The sequence below is a fragment of the Anas platyrhynchos genome, chromosome 1, assembly GCF_047663525.1.
Source record: "Anas platyrhynchos isolate ZD024472 breed Pekin duck chromosome 1, IASCAAS_PekinDuck_T2T, whole genome shotgun sequence".
NCBI lineage: Eukaryota > Metazoa > Chordata > Aves > Anseriformes > Anatidae > Anas > Anas platyrhynchos.
This window is the reverse complement of record NC_092587.1, coordinates 161,629,198-161,653,374: the sequence shown is the minus strand read 5'-3', so window position 1 is coordinate 161,653,374 and position 24,177 is coordinate 161,629,198.

The following is a 24,177-nucleotide window of genomic DNA, read 5'->3' as shown; positions in this document are numbered from 1 at the left end:
AATTAACTACTGTGTGTGTTTTTTTGGAATGATGATTAATGACGCTGTCCTAGATCCAAATGCATATTCACAATGATGCATTCATAAGGATGTGACAGGTGATAATAAATGTATTAACATTCAGCTATTGTACTCTAGTATGATCCAAGCAGGATTTCCTCTTATTACCTAGTTTACAACAAACTTTACTACAAAGCTGAAATAAGAGAGATTGCTCCAGTGATTTGTAGGCTACTGTAATTATTGCTGTCTTGAAACCCATAATTTTATAAATTCCATTTTCCACCAAAAAGTGCTTTCAGCTAGTGTACTTTCAGAGAATTAAAAGATTTGCCCTGAAGGTTTTTAGCTGCAAGAATGGCACAATATGCATTTGTTAGGCTGACTTTAGGTGTATTTAGTGACCCTTGTCACACAACATCGATAATTACTAATATTTAAGAGACTCAGTGGAGTCTCTTCCTGTCTTCTATCACTGCTTTCAGACTTTATATGTGAGAATTTGAATTACAAGGGAGTTAGTGTTATCCTGGTTGAATCAGTGGCTCCCACTAGTCTTGTCTTGAGAAAAAAAGAAAAAAAAAACAACTCAGATTAATTTGGGAATGACACTGTGAGGCAACAAAAGTAAAATCTTCTAAGTCATTGGGAGTTTTCTTGTTTCAGAGCTTCATCAGTAGATCCAAGCCAGAGTTTTAAGCATATGTGTTCATTTGTATGGAAGGAGATGGGATATGAGGATAGTTGTGCCAGAAAAGGAAACAGAAAGTATGGAGCGAAAAGATATAGAAACATCTATGTAATGTTCAGTCATTGTAGACACAAGGACAACTCAGTTCTTTGGTAATGACATTCATTAATAAAATGTGAGGTTTGCAAACTGTTGATAATTTTTCCTTGAATACAAAAAAGGTCAGCCCAAAAATATTTTATTGAATTAGTATGTAATGCTTTTTCAAGCTCAGTATAGGTTTGATTTTCACAATAAAATTCACTCTTCTTTTCCATATATAAGCACGTCTACACACTATTGAATTGTATATACACACACAGATTTTGTGCATATCTGGGGGGCCCAGCTTTTTAAAGGACACAGAATATCCATGTGACTTCAGTTGAATTGTACAACAATGCCTATATACTTTTAAGACTTGCACCATAGCCAAAACATGTCTGCTTTCATTCCTCATTTCACTTAAGTGGCTTTTCTTATGAAAAGGTTTTGTTTGTATTCATGCAGTTCATAAAAAAAAATGAGCTGCATGACAAAAAAAAAAAAAAAAAAAAAGACCCTAAAAATCAGGGGAAAAGGTCCTGAAATGACCACTGCCACCTGTTTTAGTTCAAATATGAAACTAATGTTTAAAATACTTAACAAGCCTCTAGAATTTAACACTGCCAGTTCACAGCTCAGAAGCTCCTGATTGTGAGGGGAAACTCCCTTTGTGCAAGCAAGGGAACTCCAGGAAAGTAACTACATAGAGTAACCATTTAAAAAACAAACATGCAAAAGTGACATTTTGTGTTTCCATTTGTGAATTATGTAGAGTGAAACTGAAACAATGTCATCCACTAGAATTTACTGAGCTTATTTACTTGTTACTGTAAAATTTGTTGTAGTTCTTGCTGGATTTCCTCAGGAATGTCAAATTCAAACATATTGGAGAATGGCAAATGCAGTCATAAGTAATTTTAGCTTGCTAAAGATAATTTAAAGCAACTTTAGGCCGGTGATATATATATATATATTTTTTTCATAACACTAAACGTGCTGCTTTCAGTTTAGTTATGTTAACTTCTTTCATTCCTCCTCTGAAATCTCACATACACATCACAATCACTGTAAATGTTTTCACATTGAAATTGAAGATGTAAATGAAGTGCTGCAGTTGCTGTCTGGTTTTAGTTACAATGTCTGTTTGTTGACATCTCACATGAAGGCCTGCTGTGTCTCTGGCTCTGTCTACTTCATTTCCCCTCTAATTAGGCTTTGCCCTCAATTAAGTTAATGATGCAACTTTTCCTATAGATCATTTGCCCCTTCAATCAATTAGTAGAATATGAAGGGTGCATCCCTCTTTGGCGTTGGATTTGCTTGCCTCAGGGCAGACTGTTCAGTTCACAGTAGTACTTAGGCAAAGCAAGCTGTTTACTCTGAAATATATAACCTGGCTAAATTAGCACTCAAAGAAGTCTGATCTTGAAAACGACAGCAACAAAAAACAATTATTCATGTGACAGTATAGAAATAACTACGGCAATCTGTAACACTAGCAAAAGTTTGGAAATAAAGTGAATATTACAAGGCAAACATTTTGCTGAGTACATGAAGTTATGGCCAAGGACAGAGCAAAGCTAAGTGGTGGCTCCTCACATGTTCTTTCTTCCAGATGTCATCCCTATATCCCATTGCAGATTCTTGTTATCTTCCCGTTCTTGATTTCTTTGTGACCTCCTCCCTACATGAAACATCCCAATCAGCCAATCTTACATTTTTAGAAAGTAGTCCGTAATGTCGTGCACTACCACTTGCCGTTCCACTATATGCTGGGTTCCTGACTGCTTAAACAGACCATCAGATTTCTCACAGTTGGCTTCAGATCATCTCTGGTGTTACTGTCATAAAACAGTTTCAGGCTTCTTGCTCAGGCTCACTCTTTTTGGCTCACCATCCAGTGCACCCCCAAATGCATCCTATCTCATTCCTTTCTGCTCCAGATTCTCATTGCTCTAGTTCCCAGAACTATAATGCTTGTCTCTGTCTTGACTGTCTCCCCATCTGTGCTCCACCCTTTATTTCCTTGCTTTCCCACATTTCTCTTCTCCCTGCCTTATTTGCCTAAAACACTACCGTGAAGTAATTGTACGTACCATGCGATCACACTATATTACCATTAATACAATTTCTACCATGCCTGCTGCCTCATATCTCATTTTTGAATTTCATTTTTCTTCTTGAAGAAGCAAATCAAGCCTTTTGAAGTCTATATGCCATATATCAACTCATTTCTTCCTATTCCCAGTCTATTTGCTTCATGGGCTTAGCTTTGGTGATAAAAGAAGCTGTGAATTTTACCTTCAGGTAACTAACAAGCATGAGCTCTCCTGAGGTGAAAACAAAGTAAAGATCAAAGCCTGTTAGTATTACCACAAGGTAAACTTGCTGAGGTCAGTCCTACACCCTGGCCAGGGGCTAAACCCAGCAAGTTTACCTCATGGTAAAATGACAGAGCTTGCTCTTTACTGTGTTTTTGTACAGGAATCCACTATGCCTTTGAGTTATTTGAGGTAACAAAACAAAACAACACAACACCAAACAAAACTAAACACTCTTTTTAATAGGGAAGAAAATCACTACTTTTCCCTTTCACCTTTTCTTAGCCATAGCTCTTACATTGTATATGACAGCAACCTCTTTACTCATAAAGAACTTATTTATTTATAAATAGTACTTTTTCTAAAAAGGGGTAACTTTTTTTTTCCCCTATCTATTCTTACCTTATTTTCTCAGCTGTTGACCTCCAATTTATTTAGATTCATTGTTCAGTTTAGAATATGTAGTCTTTGGATGAAGTGATCTGCCTTGTTCTGTGCTTGTTCATAAGTATTGTCTGAGAGAGTTGAGACTGTTCAGCCTGAAGTGGGGTTCAGAGGGGTCTTATCAGTGTGTATAAATACCTGAAATGAGGATGCAAAGAGAGCAGAGACAGGCTCTTTTCAGTGGTGCCCAGTGCCAGGACCAGAGGCAACAGGCACACACTGGAACACAGGAGGCTCCCTCTGAACACCCAGAAACTCTCCTTTACTGTGCAGGTGATGACTAAGCACTGGAATAGCTTGCCCAGAGAGGTTGTGGAGGCAAGAGATTCTGATTACGTGACTCGAGGTATCCCTGCTTGAGCAGGAGGTTGGACCAGATGACCTCCAGAGGGCCCTTCCAACCTCAACTACTTTGTGATTCTGTGATTCTGTAATATACATGTTTTTATTCATATTTACAAGTGGTCCTTAGAACAATACAGAGAAGTGGCCCTTCCTTGATAGCCTCCCTTACTTTTAGCACTAGCTGAAAATAGAATTTAAGATTGTGGTTTAGATAGAATTAATTTAAATAGAATTTAAGATGGCAGCTGTAAAGTATTTTTCTTTAAAAAGAACCCAAAATTTTCTACTTACAGTGGAAACATGGCATGCAGGCATTCCCTGGCAGAAACAGGAAACACTTTTACCTTGGGGGTGCTGCGGTCCAACTCAACCACATATTTATAACCCTGAGGAAAATCTTCCTGAGTCTTATTTCACCCCGCTAGTTGTCAGCAACGCATATACAAGAGTGAAGCCCAGCAATCCAGCAACAGAGCTGGAAGCATCCTCCACCTGCGTAACCAGCCTTAGCAGGAAACACTACCAACTCAAAAGCATTAGGTTTGCTACTGGATAGGAATATTTTTGTACTGATATACATGGTAATCATGTCTTATGCTTGACTGTATAGTCTTAACATGAAGAAAGGACCTTACGCTGTATTACATACCAATAAATCAAAGAAGAATTATAGAATCCACGTTATCCAACTTCCTTCCCATGTTCACACCATCCCTGAACATATATGTGTCTGTCTTCTATGTCCAAGCATTGTGTAAATGTGTTCAAATGACATTCTTACCCTGCAAATTGTGCATATAGGTAAGTCTAAATTATGCCCATTTTACTAATAAGAGAACAAATAGAGAACACAAAAGGTAGCTTGCTTGTGGACACAGAGCACATTGTTTGCAGAACATGAATGAGCCCAGAGATCATTGTTGTATGTCTGTATGCATCCTCCATCCCCATCCACGCAAGTAGATTTTAAAATACATTCTGTTCTACATATTAACTGACTTCAGTTTAGAAATATGAAATTGTTTTGTGTGTATTTTGTGGTTTGTTTGTTTTTTTTTTTTTTCTGTTAAAAGTATTTGAAGCATACTTGAGTACCTGTACATACTCTTTTGAGTAGATTAAAGTCACATGAATGACAATTTCTCTGAACTGTTTAGTTGTATTATCTTGCTATTTGTTTCAGTGCATATTTCAGTATACTCCTAAACGTTAAATGTGTGTGCAAAGTTCAGTTTGACATAGCGTAACATTCTTCTAGTGGTAAGAGTGTTATCACTTTGTTGTTTTGAATCTAATTTTCACATCACGAGACAAGAAAAGATAGACAATGTTTTACCACATTTTGAATAAACATATAGCAAAAGGCTTTTTTTTTTTTTTTCTGGATGAATAAGAAATAAGTCATTTTCTTCTTTAATATGCATACTCAAACAAGGTCATTTTTGTAAAGCAAAGTTTTCTTAAAATGGTACTAAAAATGCATGATTTGTTCCTACCATATTTCATACTATAGCCTTACAAAGAATGACAAAGACATGTAATTCCTGCCTATAGAAGGTGGTTGATCTTTATCTATCTTTTGATGGATAGATGATCTTTAAGGTCCCTTTGAACCTGAGCCGTTCTATGATTCTATGATATTGTCAATAGCACTTATATACTTTGTATACTTTGTTAGCCTCAGATTTCTTAAGGGAAAGTGTATAAAATACAGGACTGTGTAAAACTGGATGTCTTGAATCAGTTGTTCAAAGGGAACTAGAGAAAAACAGAACTGAAAATGAGATTGGAATTATCATGCAACATGTTTGATAACCATGTCCTTAAAAACACAACATTTAAATGAATATGTATTTACCAGTTCTCCCACCAGTTGCATTAATATGTTTTGTAAACAAGAAAGATAAGACAATCACAGAAACCTGTAAACGTTTTAACACAATGAAGTAAGAATGGCAAAGCATAAGATTCATGTCAGCCAAAATAATCTATCAAGTCTGAATTGTTGTGGTCTTTTTTAGGTTCCCTATGTCTGCAAAGAAGACTGAGACATCTCCAAAGGACAGCTTATCCCTTAAGACCAGTGATTAAGACTGCTGGGAAAAATTAACCACTGGAGGTATCTATTTTTCTCACTTGACTATCGAGAGCACCTATGTGACTAGATCTAGATCCTCTAGATTCTTTTTACATGACTTTCAGCAGCAGAAATTCAACTCTGATCCTGCAAACAATAAGCACACACATAACTTTAAGCACCTGGATATCCCTAGAAATGTGAAAGATCCTCTCAGAGCTTTTACAAGCAAATATGCATGACTGCAAGCGTAGAGACTAAATATCCCTTCTTCAGCATGTTATGAATGACTAGGCTTCCATACTTGTCTAGAAACTCAAACATTGGTGGGGCTTTCCACAATTAAAATGTGATGTCTATCTGGAAAAAAAAAAAAAAAAAAAAAAAAAAAAAGCATATGGTCTTCAGAAGCATAAACATGATCTTTTTTAATTTCTAGCAGCATTTAAACCTTTGGAGTGATTGAGAATTTATGTGTGAAATAATTTGACAAATGGATTTTTTTTTTAATTATTAATTTTTAATCTTGCATATTCTGGAAGAGCTTTGATGAAGTTGAATTCTCATATGTAGGCATGTGCATCTCTTAAAATAAATTTTGCTTATAATATGAGACAGCTCTCATCAGAAAGGGTATATATGGTCATAGGGGAAACAAAATGTAAACCTTTGCTTTAGGTACATGTATATTGTGTCAAAAGACAAAACTGATAGGAAGACTGTGAATGTTCTATCAGGTAGACTATGGTTAAATCAGATTCACTTTTATCTTATCTCATGACCTAAAGAAATATGTGCTAGTGACACAGTACATACTTCCTAATGGAGAACATCTTATTGATTTTACTTGGTGACATTTAAACCATTTCATTTTACTGGTTTTAGCTTACATTCAGAAACAAAAAATGTATGTCGTATTACAGCTATCAAATTTAGATGGTAACAAGTCTCTAATTACTGAAATTAGATGAAGAAGAATCCTGAAGTCATTTAAAAAATCCTATTTCAGCCAATTTCTCAATAACTTAATCTTCTGAGTGTGTCCTTCCTCTTCCATAAAGGAAAGAGAATGAATACCAATGGGGTATTAATTAAGAAAATAAATTGGATTAAGATTGAGAACGATGTCCAACATGTATCTATGCCTGTATAAAAGTTTTCATATTTGGGAGGAGAAAATAAAGTGCCTTTCTTCCCTCTAAATAACAAAATTATCTGTTATTAATACTAAATTTGGGAAAAAAAAAATGGCAGGAGGGATGGTGAATGTTAATAGAATTTGGAAGTTTAATTGAGTCAAATCAATTCAACATTTTTGACAGGTAAGGAATGTGACAGCTGATTTTTTTGTCCCAGTACAAAGGTCCTACGGTTGAAATAGCTTTCCTCTTCCTAATCTATTCTTTTGTCTGTGTGATGAGCGTAGTTTCCCATACAGATCTCTATTCTTTCTCTCTTTCCCTTTGTCCCCTTACCTTCTTATGCACCTAGAAAAGCCAGAATTCTCTACCTGTTTTACTTCTTTCCTAACGCTTCACAAAATGCTCATGAAAATAATGAGTAAATGCTTTAATGTGGGACAGGGTGTTGGAAGAAAACAAGTTAGGAGTTTTTGAAAACTGAGCTATAATATATTTGAGATGACTGTGGACTGGACAGTTTTGCTTTTTTCATACTCTGTTTCTTGAACTACAGAGATGTAAACATGCACCTGTACCATGGTAAATGTAACATCCTTGCATGAGTTCAGTGGTCAGGACAGTACTCCACTGCTGTAGACTGTAAATGGGTATGTGTGAAATTTTCTTTACTCCAAAGCCAGAGACATGGTGTGTCTGGACCCAGGACACTGAATACCGAACACCAGGATTACTGGTAAAGAGGTCTGTTATTGTGCTTTCTATGGTCTAATGGTGTGCCATCTATCAGAAAGCCTAAAACTTCTCAGTGATGTCCTCTGTCTTCCACAGGTAGACTGTACTGAGTAAAGTGTATTAGTAGGTGACAGAACATACGTCACACAATATCTAAGAAAGCCTCTGTCTAGAAGACTACAACCTAATAAAGAGTATCTGGAAGCAATAATAAGTACAAAAGGAAACAAAAGTTGAGAACCACTTTGATGTTACTACGAGGTAATGTTTATGGCTTTTTTTTTATTATTAAACATTTTCCTTTCTCACCACATCCACATATGTTTTGCCTGGATTTTGTTTCAGCCAGCTGTACTGCATCTATGTGCTCTTTTTAACTATACACTAGAGCAACCATCTTACATCACTACTGTTTTTCTTTCAGCAACCTTCCTTTGTGGGGCTGATGTCCAAGTCCTGAACTGTCCATGGACTCTCTGTCAGTGATTGTATACTGCGATTTGGGATGAAGGGAGTATGCTGGGAGCTAGAGCAATTTAAGATCTAATACCTCTTCGACTGATAATCAGCCCCTAAAACTGTCAACAAATGGAGTCAGAGAGGAATTTTAATTAAACATCATTAAAAACTCAAAACTAAAAAAAAAAAAAAAAAAACAAAAAAAAAACTTTTCTTTAATATCAAAAATTCATAGTGGCACCATTTAAAATTTATATGAATGATCAGATACATCCTTCTCAACAGTTGCAAGTAGATACTAGAAAGCCATTCTCTTCCATATGTGTGAACATTAGGAAAAGATTGATTACAACAGGGTCAAAGTCAGGAACAACTGGAACATTATCAGTGTCCTAGGCCTCAGTGGGGTACTTTTTCATGGCAGCACTACTTTCTAAGATCTATGTCCCACATGACGTAAGCCTCGTAAGCTTTATCCTCCACACCCTTCCAAAAAGACTGTAAGATTGTAGGTCTGCATAAGAATAATTCACATTTTTCAAGCTGTATGGCTAGCAAGCAAGGGCCAGATATAACAATTTGTTTGCGGTGTGGTCTTTGAGTTTAAGAACTATATGTGGGGAGATTTGAAAGAATAATTTCTGTAGCTGTTTCAGATAGCAAAGGCCCTTACAATGGCAACTTAGTATTTATTTACTTAGAATTAATCTATTGCCAAGTTCATTATATGCATTTTATTTAATGTTGGCTGCATATATGTATATTAATCCTGACTTTTGCACAAGTATATTTTCTCATGAATCAGAGGGATTTTTTATTTGATTTGATTTTATTGAGAAATTGCCCTCATTCCTGTTCCACTCACATAATTTTTGGTTTCATGTTAGAAAGATAGGCAGATGTTTCAATACAATAAAAAGACGGAGAGAAGGAGACATAACTTTTAGTCCTTCTTGTTCTTACAAAAATAACACCAGGAAAGATGAAAAACACAGCCTTTGAGGAAATTCTATGCCAGCTTGATGTCTGTATTGTCAAAACAATCAGCTAAAAACTATATGGAGAATGTAATAGTCTGAATATTTCATGCAGAAATTATTTAAGCATTTGCTGAAGGAAATTATTTTATTTAAGTTTATACAAAAATACTAAAGGGAAACCAATGCCAATATAAATATCGCCTTAAGTATTGTTCGTTATATTTTCAGGACAGCTGAGGTATCACTTTGAGGCAACGCATAGTTTTAGTTCAGGAAGAGTCATGATTGTAACCTTTGATCTTTATTTCCTACAGTTAATATGATAATAATTCTTTTTATCTCATCATGTACATACACATTCCTAAGACTTAAAGCCGGTGGTTGTGCAAGAAGTTATTTGTAGTCTAAATGAAGTACTTGGAGGATAAATCAAGAGGTTTTATACAATACTCACTTGTGATAAATCATTTTTATGCTGTTTTGCTCTCTTCAGTGTAGCACCACCTCCAGCTCATACTAGCATATCATAGACTACATATGAAATTTTGTCTGCTCTTGGAATAGAATGCAGCTTTTTTGGGGAAAGAAAATTTCTTGTGTGTTTATGTGACACTAAGAACCATCAGAGTCCACCAAATTAAAATAAACAAAAAAGAAAGTAATTAATTAATTTTAAAAAGCAGACTGTTCTACTGCAGGTAGGATCAACATCATTTAATCTTTATTTTACCTTGAAATAAATTATATCTAAAATAGGTCAGCAGAATCACCAGCTAGAAACATTTGTGTGTTGACAATGAAAAGAGCTTGAAATGACTAGGTCAGATGTAGATATCTACCTTGTAGAGAGGTTTCCTAATCTAAATTATTAACTGCAAAGATCGTAAGAGTTTTAGTTTTACACTGATAAAATTAAAATAATTTCTTCATGGTACTTGAGCACCAAGCATGACCACTAGAAATGCCAAATGTTTACAGTTCCTATGTATTTCAAATTTTAACTGCATGCATCTAGTCTCTTACAAGGATCCTGTTTAAATCAGACATATTCATGTACTCAAGGGTAGTCTGAAGCTTTATGCAAGGACTTCAAAATTATAATCAGGAGTGATCTCAATACATAACAGTAGCTTGTGGCAATCCTGATCAGGAAGAGGAAAGGGTTATGAAAAGAGACTGTTCAGCTGCTGGCCACAACTCTGTCATGAAATATGGACAATGCTTCAACATTATAATAGCACAGTGTGTTTATAATGGGGTGTTTCCAACCCCCTGCCCTTCTCCCTTCCCTCCTAACCGGTGAATTCTCCCTTGCATAGGTCAGTATCAGTCATTCCACTAATGGCAGTGGCCTTTAGATAATTTCCATCATTATTCATTCAAATAGGTTATAAGCTACAGAGAAAAGTAAAATTAAGCACATGTATAGATGGGGTTGTCTCGAGAACACATTTACCCTTATGAAAAACACACAAAAATAGCCCTTGGAACATGAGAAACATAATCACAGTTCATGCACATACTTTGTCTTCTCTGTTGTACTTTGATAACTTATTATAGTCAATAAGGCCATTATGCTTTTCTGTGAACACAAGACTTGTTGTTTAAAAATGTCTGATGTATAACAGTGAATTATCCTTTTAGAATAAAAATGCAATCAAAATCAATGTAATGCCTGATTAATACTACCAAATGCTGTCCAGGAGCCAAAAAAGGTCTCACTGAATCCATATTGCTTGTATATAAAGACACGTATATACACATACTTGCCTATTACTCTTATCATATTTGTTCCTGTTAAAAATTTTATGAGTCAGTACAGGAACAAATAGACAAGCGGAAGAGGTAATTCAAATAAAAACATGAAATGTGTTTTTGTAGAGCTAACACAGTTAAGGATTACATGTATTTCTCAGAGGGTGTCATACACAACTGATATTCCTCATAGCATTGATTTCTGTGTGAGTTTTGAATTAGAACTAGGAGTAACTGTCAACCAGTGTGAACCACATTTGTTCTTGGTTAAATTTGCAGTGCCATTTTGATTCAAGCCAGAACATAAACTGTGTGTAAAGGATTGTTTTAAATAACTATGTACTAAAGGTTGAATCTTGAAAACTTTCACACACTAGAATAGTGCTACTGATGAGCATCTGATCCTGGTTAACTCAAAGTGCAAGAGTAGTCCCATGTCCACAGAAGATTCTTTAGAACAGTAGATTCAGGTGTCTTAAATTTAAATCAAGTGTGAAGAAGTGCTTTGGAAAATTTCTTCCCCCTATGTGTTTTTCTTTCCAGTCAAAGAAATGTTAAATGCAAGGCTAATTCGTTGTGATGTTATGCTGCAATGTTTCCCTTGGCTTGTGTTCCTTATTATTTAATTAAATGTCATCAAACTTTTCATTGTCAGACTAAAATATTTGTGTTCTATTTTTATATCTCCATTATATATATATATATATATCCATAGTGGATATTCATATATCAGAGACAGTGGAAGAATAAGAGGTAGAAATACTATAAGGAGTACTTCCTTCAGAACATTCTATGACTGTGGACTCTCTGTAGGTAATTTAATATACTCTGACTTTCTTGGTATATCACCAAGAGATCATCAAGACTAATTTAGATTAAAATGAAATAGTGGAAAAAAAATTTATTTTTTTTTCCATACCTCATGTTATATTATTACTTTGTGTGTTACTGATTTGCATGTAAGATATTGTATTTCAATTGAATTTCACTATCTTAACAGAAGTACAAAGGGAAGAAGATTTCACTCAGTGGCAGAGTCTAGTTTTCTTATATCCCCTTCAGGATTCATAGGAGGCATGTGATAGCAACTACAGCAGTCTTTGCAGAGATACAGCATAAAGGAAAATAGAGCATGGTTCCTCTCATCACCCTTCTGTCATTCTTTAACTCTGGGGGTAGCACTCCTACTGTTGAGATCATTGCTTTATTATTGGGGATATCCTCTAAGACCACCACAAACTGTACCAAGTAACATCAGTGGTCCCATCATAGACATCTGTCCACTGAGAATCAGTGTGACACTATCTCCTTCCATCGCTTTATAAAGCCTGTTAAACAGCTGTCTTATAATATTCATGTTCAATTCAGGCTGGATTTGAACTTGTTAATTATGAGTAAAATGTTAATTGTGCAACATTACCAATCTTACAGGCACCATTGCATATTAGAAAATGAATTTAAATTAGCTAGGTCAGGCCTCACCTGGAGTGCTGAGCCCAGTTCTGGGCTCCTTGGTACAAAAAAAGACAGGGATCTCCTGGAAAGAGTCCAGCAGAGGGCTACAAAAATGATATGGGGCCTGGAGCATCTTCCCTGTGAGGAAAGGCTGAAAGACCTGGGTCCATTCAGCCTTGAGAAGAGAAGATTGAGAGGGGATCTTATTAGTTTTTACAAATATCTTAAATGTGGGAGACAGAGGGATTTGACCAACCTCTTTTCAGTGGTTTGTGGGGATACGACAAGGGGCAATGGTCACAGAGTGGATGAGGAAGTTCTGCACCAATGTGCGAAAGAACTTCGTGGTGAAAGTGACAGAGCACTGGAACAGGCTGCCCAGGGACATTGTGGAGTCTCCTTCTCTGGAGATATTCAAGGCCCATCTGGATGCCTACCTGGGCAGCCTGCTCTAAGGAACCTGTTTTGGCGGGGAGGTTGGACCTGGTGATCTCTTGGGGTCCCTTCTAACCCCTACAATTCTGTGATTCTGCTTCAGATGGAGTCTTAATTTAGATGGTTTCAAGCTGCAGGGAGAGAGGCAAACAGTGTTCTTTGCAATTAAGAACAAATAAAGACACAAAGATTCCTACAGAAAAAAAAATAATTAAAAAAAAAAAAAATATATATATATGCTTTCACATCTTCCAGCTGCTTGTTGCCCCTTCCTTGTGCCCCTTCCCACTGCCATCTCACAGGTTGCATCACCTCATTTTAAACTCAGGTACCTGCAGCTTCGCTTTCTAAAGAAATGAGAGATCTGTGGCGATGTGTCTTGGACAAGGAGGCAAACCAGGAAACCAGTATTCATGGCAATTTCATGTACATTAAAGGAATAGATGTGAAAGGCAGAGAATTGGAAGCAGAGTGAGAAAGAGGTAGCACTGGCCACAAAGAAAAATATAAAATTACCAAGTAAAAGCATTTCACAGAACCACAAAATGGCCAAGGTCAGAAGGGACCTCTGAAGATCATCTAGTCGAAATCCCCTGCCAAGCAGGATCACCTTGTGCAGAATGGCATCCAGGGGGATTTTGAATATCTCCAGAGAAGGAGACTCTACAACCTCTCTCTCTGGGCAACCTGTTGCAGTGCTCTGTCACCCTCACAGTAAAGAAGTGCCACCTCATATTCAGATGGAACCTCCTGTGCTTCAGTTTGTGCCCATTGCCTCTCGTTCTGTCACTGGGCAAAACTAAAAAGAGACTAGCTCCATCCTCTTGACACCCTCCCCTCAGATATTTATACACATTGATGAGGTCTCCCCTCTGTCTTCGCTTTTCCAGGCTAAACAGGCCCAGTTCTCTCAGTCTGTCTTCGTACGACAGTACTCTAATCATCTTAGTAGCCCTCCTCTGGTCTTGCTCCAGTAGTTCTATGTTCCTCTTGTACAAGGGAGCCCAGAACTAGACACAAGGCACATTTGGGTGCTTTATTGTCTTTAAGGAAAAAAATGAAAAGAATGAGAAGTTAAAATATTTAAACTGCATCAGCTAGATTAGATGTCAGTGGAGCAAGTGAATACTGGCTTTGTATTTGTTTTGTGTGTCTGCTGATTTAGCTTAGCTGAATTTTTGTTAAAAAAATAAAAAATTAAAAATTAAATCATACACACTGTGAAAAATAAAAAATATCCAGATGAATATTTTTTTTAAAGGCTCAACACATCCATTAAATATGAACATGTACAATGCCACAGACTGTGCTGCTTTATTTTGCAAGAAAGGCCAAATGTCCTGAACAGTGACACCACAAAGAGTGAAGTAGTTAACATTAGATTTAATTTGAGAAATATCTGAATTTGTCTACTTTTTAACCAAAACATTACAGGACATTAAGGTTTTGTCAACATTAAAGGAGTCAGCCTGGCCTATACTTTTGTATATGTCACATTATTCGTAGGCACGGTCTCATAGGCTGTTTACTTGAATAAATGTACATATGAGCATAAGCATTTAGAGAACAGGAGCCATTAGCATCTACCATCAAAGTTCCCAGCAAGAAGATTTTTATACTTCTGGAGAAACTAACTCAAACACAACAGCATGATTTGATGGTTTAGTTCAGACAGACCAGTGATTCAGAGCATCTTTATTTATTTATTTTCTTCTTTTAGGTATTCAGTAGATATAGCTAGGCAATTTGCAAGAGTTAAATAACTGCAACATTACCAGCATTTGAATAATTTACCAATTGGCAGAACAATTCCCATCTCCTCCATTTGACCGGATATTTGTTTTATGTGTGTGCTTGATATGCAATATTTACTCCTGATAAATTGGGGGAGGCAAGTGTATTTGCTTTCGCTAAATCAGGACTAGAAGAACTTGTGGTTGAAGCTATGATTATTATGAATATGACATTGAAAATGGGACTAGAAAAACACTATCATAGCTTTTTTTGTTCTTTTCCCAGGGTAAGACATCATCAGTACTCTACTTTTTAATCATGACTGTTAGCATTTCAATGAAAGAAGATATTATAGGTCTCAAAAAGTTCTTCAAAGCCCTTTTATCCACCCATTAGCTTCTTCTGTAACTTTTCTACTAAACAAATTTAAAACATTTTAGAGGGTTTCCCCCCTCCTTTTTTATTTTATTTTTTTAAACGGGGATAAAAATTTAAAAGTCAAATTATGTAAATGTGGTGAAATTATGAGCTCTTTATTAAGATACTATTATAATGCAACTGTTGTTTTTATAATATGGGCAACCTATATTCTGGGTATGCAGTTTTCAGAAAGGAAACTTAGTTTCCTCATTTGGTATGAAAACAGTATCAAAGTGTATATGGTTTGTTCTCAATTTCTTTGCACTATCTGATCTTTTTAAGTAATCTATAAAGATTTAAACCATAGGACGTGAAGGATACTCAGGTTACAAGTGCCCCAAGAGATCTTGTCTGTGTTGCACTTTAGAGTTAGAAGTTATTTCCCTAAAACAGAGAACAAGGAAAACTTAGTGATTTAAAACTTAAATACTGGCATTTTAAAAGCAGCAGTGTCACTATAGGCAGGAATATTTCATAAGCCTTCCTGCATTCAGATTTATTTGTCATCACTATCTATATCATTCTTTGCTGGTCACACTCCCGAAATAGATAGAATTCAATGTAATTCAATGCCTGATGTAGTTCTATCCAAGTAAATGCACCTCTGCTTTTTTTTTTTTTTTTTTTCCTGTAACAACGTTGAATTTGAACAATCAGGAACAAGTTTAAATTAATAATACTACTAATGAAGTATAAATGAAATAAAATAAACCAGCAATGATGGAATGTTATTCTGAGAGTAGCAGCAAGCAAAGCTTTATTTTAAACAATACTTTGGAAATATGTCTATTTTTATCAGCGGAAGAAAATCAGGATCTTAATCTTCTTCTGCAGTTGTAGCTGTTTATAGATGAGAGGCTTGAAATGTAAGTAGAAGAGCAAAAACTCAGCTGGTACAAATCAGCATGGTTACTGAAGTCACTGGAATGATAGCAGGGTTTCACCTTCTCAGCATCTGGCCTTCACACAATGTGAGCAGTTGATGTTTCAAAAGGTAAAGTATGTATGTACAAGCAAAGAAGACATGCTGAATCTTCTGTGTATGCCTTGTTAAAAGGTTGTGGCTTTGATTAAAGTGAATTCAGTGTCTGCTTGACAGGCAAGATTGACAGAACAGGAAACTGGTGTCTTCCATTAGCCCCAGAGTAGATAAAAGCAAAGGCAGACAGATGCAGCTCCACCCACTAAGGAAAGGTTTCCTTTAGGACTGAGCAAACCATTAGTTTTCAAAGGCTTTCACTCCTTGCGAAGAGAATGCTGTACATCAGACCATACATGGATGTCTTTTTTTTTTTTTTTTTTTTTCCCCTCTGGTAGGAGATATTAAAAAAAAATAAAAATTAAATAAAAGATGTAAGAAATGTGGAGAGAAAGCCTTCCCCTTGTGTCCTCATGGCTTCTGGTAATTAACAAACACAACCAGACCAAGCACTGATTTATAGAATACTCTATACAGCTTTTTAGAGGAATTTTATTTCCTGATCACTGTTACTCAATTTTGAACATATCAAAAGTGCCTCTTGCAAACTATATACTTGCCAGTAAGGAACTCTGGTTATCTCGGGGCTTTGGGGATGTAAAAGTCCTTCTATAAATAGAAATCTTATTGATGTCCAAATGAAGAAAGGACTCAGTTCTGCCTGATTTCTTAATTTTAGCTTACCAGAACAAGTACAATATAACAGAGGTAAGCCAAAGTGGACTGAAAAAATTTGGTGATTTTACAAATGTAAGAACAAGAAGTTTTCATGTTGTAATGCTGTTTACCATTGCTTCTGCTTTTTTTTTTTTATTTTTTATTTTTTATGAGTAACAAGAATTCTGCAACCGCTTAAGAGAAAAATGTGAAACCTTGTTAACAGCATAAAAGTCTGTTAATACTTTTTCAGTATGCAGAAGAAAACAAATCTAATTTTCACCAAATCTTTTCTAAACACCCCTGTGGTTGTTTTTTTTTGTTTTGTTTTGTTTTGTTTTTTACATGTCTTATGAGTCAATAATGAGTCAAATGTTACGACATGCAATTTTAAAGAGACTGTTAATGTGAAACCTAATAGATTTTTCAAAGGGGCTTAAAAGTCCTATTACTAGCTATCTTCTGAGTTCTTCAGCCAATTTTTTTGGTTTCCTATTGCTTTCATCTAAAGTGTTCTCTGTGTTTTTAATTCCCCTATTCTTTGTCATCATATGAAAGACTAGCACAAACAACAATGGCAAAGAAATAGGAACTTTTGCCCATTAAAGGCTGTCTAAGTTAGACACAATATCATAAATAAATAAGAGTATGACTAGTAACTGAGGAACAGAGGAAATCAATGACAGAAAAGGGAAAACAGCCCTTTTCTTCTTGCATGTACACTGTAAATATTTATTTTGGTCTTTTTTTCTCTGATACAATCACAGGTGTGAGGAGAAGTGGTTTGTGCCAACCCAGAGCTTATTGACAGAAAGCTAGCTGCTGAACGTGGGGTTTTAAGGAGGAATCTTAAGGAGGCGAGCCAACGTCATCAGGGCTGTTTACTGATCCAGATTTGATTTGCCACGTTAACTACAAGAGTTAAAATAATGAATGTTTTACTGTTATTTAAGCTGTGCTGAAACCACCAGGCCAAAAATGAAATTTGGTGGCATCAACCAAATACCACAACCATATAATTCCACTGTCCCCTTCCCAACATACAGCCACTGGCACTAAAGTAACTGAGTAAAAAACTAAAGGAAAAAGAAAACTAAAAATGAAACTTTTCTATAAAGAAAACTATGTGAAAAGGGGGCTTTTTCCTGCTTGGTCTCAGTGATGATATCAAGGGAGTCAGGGCAGGGGAAGAGAGAAGATGAAAAACCAGGGGGAGTGTGAGGGATGATGGTTCAGAGCCTGCCGACAGTATAGCATAGCTGCCAGATCCAATGGAGTCCCTAGAGAAAATGAAAGTTGCCTTCTTTCAATGAGGCTGTAAACAAGGTTGCTTTTGGGCATACTTGGATGCCACTGCAGACCAGAGGGTCTGGTCTGGGGCAATGAAGGAGCTTAACGTGTCTGGCCTGGCACCTCTCTCACACTTGAATGTTTCAGACATGCATTTCTAGGATGTTATGCTGCTAACAATATAAAGATGCAAATTATACTATTGTTAATTAAAAAAAAAAAAAAAAGCTCTGGAAGGTTCATATTCTCACTAATACATGATGGCTACAGATGATATGAATATAAGACAAAAATGTCAATGCATAAAAGCAAATCTGGAATACTGCAGCTGAAAGTACGGGCATTGAAAGCTTTCCAAGAATTTCCAGTGATGAAAGTGGAGAATTGGAGTGGACACTAAGAGTAAATAAATTGACATATGTATCTTTAGAAGTTGTTAAATAATGCTTATTGTTTACTGAACTTCAAACTAATTACCAGTAAGGTGGGACATAATATTTTTTTTTTTTTTTATGGCAGACTATATGTTCGTTTTTATTTTTACAAATATGCATACCAGCACATATACATGCTCTCAAAATAACAATGCTGTTAGTGTATAGAGTCCATCTGGTTCTCAGAACAGCAGTTCTTGAGAAAAGAACTACAAGTGAAAGAACTTCAAGTTTCCTATACTACTTGTTAGATCTTTCTACTTTGTTGTTTCATTTATATACTATGATTTATCTCTAAATGTACTCATATACCACACAAATGTAGGGCTTCCTCTACTTATTGTGATACCAGTGTAAGAGACAGATTTTCTTGTAGTCATCAAATTTCTTTATCAAAATCAGTGTCAGTGAAACTAGAAGAGATTCTTTCTCTGCAATCTATTAAAAAAAAAAAAAAATCCAAACTAAATTCCATGCTACTATTTTGCTTCTATAAACACTTCAATTATACATTCTCAGATAGTCATAACTCTCTGTTGAAGGAAAATGCTGTATCCCTGATAGAAAAATGTGACATCAGAGTTTCTTCTAGCATTTCAAGTAGATTAACTTAGATTAACTTTCCAGCCAATTATTTTGTATATAAATCATAACAGGTATCTGATTTTGGATAGGACATACAAGAGCCTTCTTATTCTGCTTAACTGAAAAACAGCAAAAGTCACTGTTGTTGGGATTCATTTTACCAAATATAGACATCAGTAATAATCATCATAAATCACAGTGCAGCTGTAGTTAACATCCGAAGTGCTCTCATTTCTGTTCAATGAAATGAAATAAGCACTTCTAAAGTATGAATCATCTCATCCTAAAATAGATGTTGAAAACAGGTCAGATGACTCTTATCCTTATTGTACCTCTTTATTCTATTGGCTACAAAGGGAATCTTAGGTGACTGCCTCAGATATAAACACCTAAATTCAGTGATTCCCACCTTGCCAAGCTTGACAATTATTTGTATGGCTCTGAGTAAGACCCATTAGTTTATTTAATCCTGAAAGCTGTGAAAGGACTAACATCCCTTCAAAATGTCTAGGTACTTATATATCTGGGTCTCTTAGTATAGTTTATTTTTGATCTTCATATTGTGTCTGTTTTCTTTTGATTTTTTTGGGATAATCATCTCTTCAGAAAAAAAAAAAAAAAAAAAAAAAAGAAAAAAAAAACAGTTGTTCAGAAAGTAAAAAAAGAAGTAGATGTGAATTTCTTATTACACCATAAACTGAATATTTCAGAACTTAGCTAAGTTTAAATGGAGATGAAATCCTTTGCTTTTTCTTTCATATGAAATGTATACAACATTCCTCCAATCACTATGACCCTCAAGATCTTTACACTTTTAGGGTCAAAGATTTAAGATCTTTAACAACTTTGAGATGTGTTTTTACTGAGGTGTCAGTGAGATTACATAAATGGTTTACATCAGTTTAGCAAAGGATTAACTCTTTTAATAATAGTCAGTTCCTGATTACCTTTGCCCTTCCAAACCACATTCTTAATTATATGTAAACGTCAGGCCATTTGTCCAGCCAGGGGCTGATACTTATGTATAGTGTATTTGTTAATATTGTATTTTGTATTATTCTATTAATTTGTATAATATTGTATTTGTTTGTTCCAGCATGTCTCTGGGATGAGTTTATGGAAAAGACCCTGTCTCTTGTGCAGCAGATGAACCTGAATTCCTCTGCAAGGCTGTGAGGTTCAGCCCATCCCTGTTTTCAGAAGGCTGGCCATCTGGAAGTGCTTTACAGCTTTCATTAATAGAGAGATTTATTGAATGCAGTAATGTAAAATGCAAATAATTGAATCAGAGAAGCATTCTTTATGTTACTAACATTGACATTGAATTCAAACAACTGTATATTTCCATACTTTCCACTTGACTTTCCATATTCTTGCAGTGACAACATATTTATCAGCCTCTTTTCCTTAATGCATGACACTCTATACAATATGCCTTGTGAAGTAAAAGGATAACTTGTGAAGTAAAAGTAGAATGTCAAAGGAGGTGTCCCCAGTGAAACCAACAAGGCCACAGTACAGAAAACATTTACAATGCACTTTATACCCACCGGCTGCTTAACAATGCTGCAGTCCTTCTCTGGACACAGAATGTGTCTAGGTAGCAAAAGAGAAACCTTGACACACCTAGCGGGGAGTTGCCTGAGACGTAGCAATAGAGCAATATTTGCAAGCCTGGGATTTGAAGCTTGCAAATAATAGGCTGGTAGGCTAATAGACTGATAATTACTGTCCTGCAGAGGTTCATGGGGAAGCTGGTGGGTTTGGGGAGCTGTGCAGTGGGCCTTTGGAGCTTTCAGCATTTTTGAAAGGCATTATTTTTTTCTGCCATCTGTAGGAAGGGCTAGAAACAATTTGAATATCTCTGTATCTCTTCACAGCAGCATCCTTGACAAAACTCCTCAAATTCCTCTAAAATTATTAGAAACACATCTGCAAGAACTATATCTGCCTGGCTCTAACACATACTTCAGGTCTGGGAAAGCAAAACTTTAGTGGTTTGCATTCACTTTAGTTTGGAAAATTTTTCCCTGCTGTAAGATCATGAGTTCACAAATGATGCTAATGCAGTTCACGAAGTAACACATGAATATAATTGAATTGCTTTTGATGTGCAATGTAATTATCTTAGAGATCAATAAGGAAGCTAAATGAAATTTGCTTCCTATGTTTGCACTGATATGCTATTCACTCTTTCGACTATTGATCTATAGTAGATATAAACTTTTTTCCTTTTTAATTTTCTTGGACATCATTATAACATTACCTATTCTCATACACATTATCCAGAACTCAAGTACCACTGTCTGTTATCATTAGCAACAGTAACCACATGAAAAATCTTATGATTTATTCATTTCTCCATTAATTCTCAGTCAAATCTCCCAGCTGCTTTGGACTATGAGAAATGTTTTGTTTCCACTTCCGCATTTTAATTAAATTTCATGAGCCCTTCTTCACCTTATTATTAATTCTTTACATTTAAAATATGAGGATTATGGAGAAATAAATTTGTGGAAGATCTAGGAGGAACAGGTCCAAACTGACTTTCTTTTTTATTAATGCTTTCTCATTTCTGCTTGATACTCTGTCCTACAGCAAGATTTCATGAGGTTCAGTTTTCCCGTGTCAAACCAGTCTGATTTTAAATCTATTTGTGGGAAAATTGAATGATTTTTAATGCAAGATACCTAAAAGTAATAAACATACAGGCTCTGGTACTCAATATATGCCGACTTTGTTCATTACAGCGTCAAAGCTATGTTCAAAACAGCAATGAGTCAGAGCTTGTACTGTCCACCTCTGCCCTGTTTTGGATCCCATCTTTGGAGAGGCATATACACAGCACAATGTCTTTGCTAGGTGTATCTAGCAGGTCACCTGAAAGTAACATACCTAGGTTTACTACAAATGAACAGAGTACTACTTACAGACTAAGGCACGGCATAATGTAAAACAGTATGCCTGGGCTCTATGTGCTCCCAAACAATTAGTTTTTTGGGAGAAGAAATTCTCACTCTCTGAAATGGGTCATATTCATTTCCACATTATCATAGCATGTTGTAATTCCCAAGAAAAAAAAACTGGCAGTCTAAGTTTGTGCTAAAACAGGGAGTGTCTGTCTGTGAACTTGTCTCACCAAGCATACTTTTAACAAGCTGTCCCAGTTGCCTGAACATCGTCTTCTTGTGATTGTGTGGCACCGCGTGTCCAAGCATAGTTTTTCTGCATATATGAGAGACTTTTATACTGTGGGCCAAGAGTAAATTACATTGATAACCATGAGCAGACATATTTCAGGAGAGGATAGATATTTTCTTTAACATTTTTATTCCATAGACTAATATTCTGCATTTTACTTGATTCACAAGTGTAAGCTAAAGAAGTGCAGGAATGATCAATAACAGATGCTAAGGGATCTAATTACAGAAACTGACATAGTCACATTTTTAAATGCAAGCACACTAGTTTATTTAGAGACACGCATGCACTTTATATTCATTAGTCTTGAATATGCACCAAAATGGATTAGAAAAATAAAACAGTGTGTGCCTTGAGATCTGATTTCACTGGTACCATCTTATATTGTGTTTTGGACAGGCAACTACATAAGGAAGTTTGTTGTTTGACTACTTTGTGAATGTCTACTTGGTAAAGTTTTCAGCATTACAGTTGGATTCAGTTTTGTAGGACCATAAGCTTTATTTATATTTAAGTCTTCTACACCCCTGACACACTCCACCCCCACACACACACCCACACCCCCCACATTTTGCTTACCACTTAGAGGCAAAAAATCAAATCAAATCAAATCAAATCAAATCAAATCAAATCAAATCAAATCAAATCAAAATGTTTCTGGCTTCATGATACCTTTAAAAGTTGTTTGTTTGTTTGTTTGTTTGTTTGTTTGTTTTAAGTCCTTATGACATCATTTTGAAAACTTGTCTTTCAGATTTCAGGAGAGGTTCCAGTTCATCTAAAGTGAGCAAGCAACTGAGGGTTTATGCTGTGTGTTAGAGTAGGCAGTGTACTTCAAAAGGTAAGTGATAAAGTTTCTATATAGAAACTTTTATATGATGTCCACATTGAGAACCTGTCTGCTGTAGCATTAACTGCCCAAATTAAGTAACTAAACCTCAGCATCTAAAACCTTCTTTAAGTTTCCAGATCTCTTTTCTGTTGATGATGTCCTTGCAATGTCAGTCTTCATGGAACTGCTTCAGCAGCTATCTAAAGAAGAAAAACAAATCAGGTGTCCTGGTGGAAGTCACCATATTTTGGATTTTAGATTGGATTTTAATATATATTTTATATTGCACATATATACACATCTAAATGTTTTCTAAAATGCTGCAAGCCAACATTTGCAAATGATTTGTGAGTTTGGACCATACTATCTTTTTCTATGCACAATTGAAAACACTTTAAAAGGGGTTGAACTTTCCAAGGGTGGATTTCACTTCTGTATTCAGATCTTTAGTTTCTCAAGCTTAATATCATAGCGTTGACACACACTGAAAACAGAGGCCCAAATATTTCTCTTGTCTTGTACTGCCTTATGTCTCTTTTAACATCTTAACAAATAGCCTATATTTTATTAAACTAAAAGTAAAATTTTATTTCTGTGTATATCATAGGGAACCAATGAATTCGCCATAAGCTATCACATGGACAGAATCAGGCATATTCACTGTATGTCACAAAACACACATTGTTATGGATCCTCTTAATTCAAGTGAAAGGATTTCATACTTTTGGGGTAGGAAATTCCCTCATGCTATCATTATAAAAGCCTGAGTGGGAACACAAGAATCTTACAAGCACCATGAAGCTTCAGAGCTTACAGAAAAAAATTTGTCTTCCTAGGCACCTAAAAAATATTTTCATATGTTTTAACTGATTTAAACTCAGTCTTCCTGAGAACATCTTTTAACAAAATTCATTAGTAAAACCTTTATAGTGGTGAGCAACCTCCCTCCCATTTCTTTACCAAGAAGATAAAGAGGCATAGTTAGACATCTCAATGTTTCCTGTTTTGTTTTTGTTTTTGTTTTTTTAGTCAAGCCATCTGTGCTTTCAAATTTTCTGCTATTAATAAAAATCACTATTATAGGTTCTAATGCTGCTATAACTATGAAATTTAAACTTTTGTTTG